Consider the following 6,000-nt stretch of genomic DNA (forward strand, 5'->3'; position numbering starts at 1 on the left):
TCTTCTAAGCAGTTATGCCCTGCAACTAATGTGCTGAATCTGCTCTCTCCATAGTTTTGGAATAGCCTTCACCTGGACCACAATTATGTCCTGCAGTGACCTGACTCCAGCTCTGTCACTGGTCCTAGGATCAAACTTCTATCCAGGAATGCACCTAATCCCGAGGGGAAGCAGGGTGTGGCCATTGGTTGTAGAGGGAAAGATGGCTTAGACCCAGGATCCCAAATCCTTGGCCAGCTGTGCCCTGCTGCCAGATGTTTTCAAGGTTCATATGCAAAGGAGACTCTAAGGAAAGAGTTTCTTGTTTATAACTAAGGCTTTTTGTAAAAAGTCTGAATCCTCATGGGGAAGCAACAGCTTGGAGCTGAGTTAGACCGTGTATGGCTGGCAGGGAATCCTGCTCTTGTACAGGCCCAGCCTTGACCCAAAACATACCAGGTCCTCCTTGGCAACCTCTCCTTTTACTTAAGTCCTGATTTTTCTTGCAAACTCGCCATTCTTGTGTGGAGCAGAGGCAGAAAAAGTCAAACCCAAAGGAAAGAGAGTTGTTTTCCTTCTCTAAAGCCTAGAGCAAGCTTTCTGAAATTAGGTAATATATTTGTTGCTGTTGTTTAGTCACTAAGCCATGTCTGACTCTGCAACCCATGAATGGTAGCCCACCAGGCTTCTCTTGTCCATGGAATTTGGAGTGGGTTGCCATTTCCTTCTTCAGTAGCTCTATCTGTCCCAGAGATCGAACCTGGGTCTCCTTCATTGGCAGGTGGAGTCTTTACCACTGAGTCCCCAGGGAAGCCCCTGATAATAAATATCCCTCCTTTAAAATATCACAGATCTCAAGAGTTGGCCATTTTCTACTTTACTATAAATGCATACAAACATAAAGTGTAAGCTTCTTGCTTATAGTTTTTATATGAAAACAGAACACTTAAAGGATAAAATTAACCAGTAAATTTTCAATTCAAATAGTTTAGTGAGAAGGTGCTATTTTGCTCAGATGAACTCAACAATAAGCTCCCTAACAGATCTGTGGAATTTCTGTCCTCACTTGTTGTTTTACTTGCTTCATGCGCCATCCTGTCTCTGCCAAGATAGCTGAAACCTGCTGACAATGCTGGTAATGCATTTAATCCTGCTGTGATTTATCAATCCATGTCCCCAGCAATCCCATACGGATGTGGTGTGGGTCGAGCTGCCAACTCCCATTGCCCACAATGCCCTGGAAAGATTTTAAAAACATCAGCTTTATGTGTTCCCTGAAACTTTGAAAGAGCGCAAAAATAAAATCGCCTAGGCTTGGCACTTTTTTGACAAGTACTTTTTTCCCCACAGTGTTCTTTGTTTCATCTCATCCTCTCCTTGATTGACTCGATCATTTATATTTTAACCATCTAGGTTTTCAAGTTTATTTGCATAGGAATTTATGAATCATTCTCATAATTCTTTTCATTTCCTTTTTTACTCTAGTTCTATATTCTTTCTCGTTTTTGACTGTTTCAATAGTGTCTTTTGTCTTTTTAAAAAAGTTTAATGAGCAGTTTCTAAGTAATTTTTACTTTATTAAAGTTTATTATGAAAAAAAAGATATCATGACACTTCACAAAAAAATAAATAAAGTTTATTATGCCCTGCTTTTCTAAAGTTTAATTTGTTGTTTTTCCATCTTATCTACTTCAAATGAATTTATTTTCTTTCTTGCTTAATGAACATGTTTATAACTAGTAGAAAAATTCCCTGGAGTAAGTAGACTCTAGCCCAAAGACTTTAAAATATAAAATTGTCATTATTTTTCTAATTCTGTTTTGAGTCAAGAGCAGTGTCATTGAGGATTTTATTCATACTTTTGTTAATTTCTAGTTTTTATACACCTGGTTGGAAGGTGAGATCTATACTCTTCCTGTTATTTGCATATTTTATTGAATTTTTTCTATTGTTTGACTCATCCTTTGTGTAAAAACCTTTTTGAGAAAGTTGATACTGGGTTTATATTTTATGCCAATTTGAAAGTTTCTTGTTTTGATTTGCATTTCTCTGATAATGAGTGATATTGAGCATCTTTTCATGTGTTTGTTAGCCATCTGTATGTCTTCTTTGGAGAAATGTCTGTTTAGTTCTTTGGCCCATTTTTTGATTGGGTCATTTATTTTTCTGGAATTGAGCTGCAGCAATGCAAATCAGAACCACAATGAGGTACCATTACACGCCAGTCAGGATGGCTGCTATCCAAAAGTCTACAAGCAATAAATGCTGGAGAGGGTGTGGAGAAAAGGGAACCCTCTTACACTGTTGGTGGGAATGCAAACTCGTACAACCGCTATGGAGAACAGTGTGGAGATAAACTGGAAATAGAACTGCCATATTACCCAGCAATCCCACTCCTGGGCATACACACCAAGGAAACCATATCTGAAAGAGACACGTGCACCACAATGTTCATCACAGCACTGTTTATAACAGCCAGGACATGGAAGCAACCCAGATGTCCATCAGCAGAAGAATGGATAAGGAAGCCGTGGTACATATACACCATGGAATATTACTCAGCCATTAAAAAGAATTCATTTGAATCAGTTCTAATGAGATGGATGAAACTGGAGCCCATTATACAGAGTGAAGTAAGCCAGAAAGATAAAGACCAATACAGTATACTAATGCATATATATGGAATTTAGAAAGATGGTAACGGTAACTCTATATGCAAAACAGAAAAAGAGACACAGATGTACAGAACAGACTTTTGGACTCTGTGGGAGAAGGCAAGGGTGGGATGTTCAGAGAGAACAGCATCGAAACATGTATATTATCAAGGTTGAAACAGATCACCAGCCCAGGTTGGATGCATGAGACAAGTGCTCAGGGCTGAGAGGGATCGGTTGGAGAGGGAGGCGGGAGGGGGGATCGGGATGGGGAATACATGTAAATCCATGGCTGATTCATGTCAATGTATGGCAAAACCCACTACAATATTGTTAAGTAATTAGCCTCCAACTAATAAAAATAAATGAAAAAAAAAAGAATAAAAACTAAAAAAAAAGAAATTGAAGTATAGTGTCTGCACAGTGTTCTCTGTTACAGATGTACAGTATAGTGATTCACAGTTTTTAAAGGTTATGCTCCATTTATAGTCATTATAAAATATTGGCTATATTCCCTGTGCTGTGTGATATATCCTTGTAGCTTGTTTATTTTATACAGACTACAAAAGTAGTTTGTACCTTTTCATCCCCTACCCTGATTGTGCCCCTCCCCACTTCCTCTCCCCACTGCTCTCTATTAGTTTGTTGTTTCTATCTGTGACTCTGTTTTGTTATATTCATTAACTTGTTTTATTTTTAAAATTCCACATATAAATGATATCATACAGTAAAAAAAAAGTTTCTTGTTATGTTTTAGATGTACTCAACTTACACTTCTAGTCTGTTTCATTGCTAGTATTTACTTTTACATTTTTAAAAAGCAAACTTCGAACTTTACATTTATAAAAATGTTTCAACCTCAAAATATGGTCGTTGACTCCTTTCATTGAAAATTGTGGAACTTAGGCTACTGCATTTCCTTCCAACTCCCAATTTTTCTTAATAAGCTCTGAGAATTTTATCCAGATCCACCATAGTGTATTTCATCTATTCTAGGACTCATATGTTTTCATATTACAATCTTTGAAGTTGGTGTGTGTTAAGCAATGACATGTTAATATAGCTGCTGCCTCCTGGCAGTAAGGATGAAGTTGTCTTTGCTTGCACAAGCTGGCATTTGGCATGGGCATACAACTTCTTGATATTTCAGTCAACAAACCACTTAAAGACCACTTGAGGAGAAAATAAGAGTCCTGGTTGTTGTCTGAACACCTTTTGTGATACCTCCTGGTAAGATCAAGAGCATATCAGCATCAAATTTTACAGAATGAGTGTCAATATCTTGGAAGAAGATTCTGGAGACAGCAAAGAAACTCTCTTAAAATGCATTAGCATCATCACATCTCTCAATGGTGCAGGGAACTATCTGCCTGGAAAACCTCAGACATCTACAACTCTGAGCTTCAAGAAGTGATTCAAGAGATTCAGACTGGAAGATGTTTTAGCAATAGTTTAATTTATTTAACTTGTAGTTTCCTTTTTTATGCAATCAGAAAATGCTAAATGAGAAATACAAAGTCTTTAAGACTCTTTAAACAAGATAAAAAAGGAAAATTTGTAATGACTGGAAAGTAATATATTAAACTAAAAGTGTTTCTTAGCATGACACAAAATGGTAGTGCCTCTTAGACTTGAGCTGTCACGGATATGATGAAATTTGGAAGTTCTTTTTAAATGTTTTATTATGTACCTTTCCTCTCAAGAATTAATAGTTTGCCTTCTAGTTTATAACTCCAATTATCATAGCTAATTAAACTTTATTTGTTCATGATATAACTTGCACATTCATAGCTTTTAAATGCCAATTCATCCCAATAGCTGGGAGCTGTCTTAAAATAGATTATTCTCTTCTGAGAGTGTCTTTGATACACTTCCTGAGGTTTTTTATTTCTTCATTTTTTAGTGTCTAATAACTACTTAACTAACTGCAATTTTTTTCTATTCATATTACTACTCAAAGAGGTTTTGCATTTTTATTACTTTCTATAACTATTTAATATAAATGATGGCTTACCTGAAAAATCATTCTTGTCACCTTTTTTTATTAGAAGTCTTTTTTTTATCATTTAGTGTTGCCAAGAAGTTGTTTCCCTGCTTTATTATGTATGTATATATATAGTCTTCCCAGCTGGCTCAGTGATTAAAAAAAATCTGCCTGTCAATTCAGGAGACGTGGGTTTGATCCCTGGATTGGGAAGATTTATGTTATAAATGCAAAGTCTTTAAGATTCTGGAGAAGTCTTAAAGAGGATCCCCTGGAGAAGGAAATGGAAACCCACTCCAGTATTCTTGCCTGGAAAATCCCATGGACTGAGAATCTTGTGGGCTACAGTCTATGAGTTGCAAAGAGTTGGATACAACTAAGCATACACACATGGTCATACTATTTGTTTCCAAACAACATTTGAGTGTCATTGCCCTGCTACAAAGATTTCCCATGTTCATGTATTTGAAAGGACTCACCAGATTCCAGAGAGCACACTCACGTAAGACTTTTGTGTAAGGCAAAGATACAGGTGCAGCAAGGAGAGTGTAGACATTGGGATTTCAAGAGATAACCCATGCCTAAACTCCCAGCGTCCTTATTACACCAAGACGGCACTGTCTCCAGCTGGAACTACCATGATTTATGGAAGGGATCCTGACTTCAGGAGAGCTCAAACTAGAACTTCCCAGGATTTTTATGCCTCTCTAGTCATGCAATCAGGTTTGCATAATCTATTAGGCCGGTTGGAAACCCATCATTAAAGAAATTAACCCTGGGGATTCCCAGGGTAGATTCAAACTTAAAACAGCATCGTAAATCTCACTGCCCTTAACTTGGCCAAGAGTCAAAAAAACAGACACCATAATGTCCCCAGAGATAAAAGAGTTTTTCTAGTCTAGCTGTAAACTAACTCCATCTTCCATATCTATACCCTTATCTCCAAAGCTCCTTTTTCCAATTAGGAAGTTAGGGGAAAGGCAGGACATAGCACGTCACTTATCTTTGGCCTCTCAGCCACAGCTGATTCTTGCCTGGGCCATAGACCACAAGTTATTTCTTGCATTTCCTAGTGCTCAGTTTCCCTAAGGTGGGGATGGTAAGTAGGCACACATCACTCCAATTTCATGCTTTAAGATCAAAGCTATTCCCTAGTTCCAGTCTTGAAGAAGTTTACTTCTAATATAAATTGCCCGGGTCCAGCAGGATCCAGGGGATACCCTCAGGATGAACGGCGTCGGCGAGAGAAGACACGTGAGACCAGCCTTGATAGGGCCAAGTCTGTGTTTTACTTTTTGACAACAGTTTTTATACCCTCACTCAGAACATTTCCAAGGTACAAGATGCTTACTCATGCTTATACAGGATTAGTATTACATCAGT

This window comes from Odocoileus virginianus, chromosome 4 (assembly GCF_023699985.2).
Source record: "Odocoileus virginianus isolate 20LAN1187 ecotype Illinois chromosome 4, Ovbor_1.2, whole genome shotgun sequence".
Lineage (NCBI taxonomy): Eukaryota > Metazoa > Chordata > Mammalia > Artiodactyla > Cervidae > Odocoileus > Odocoileus virginianus.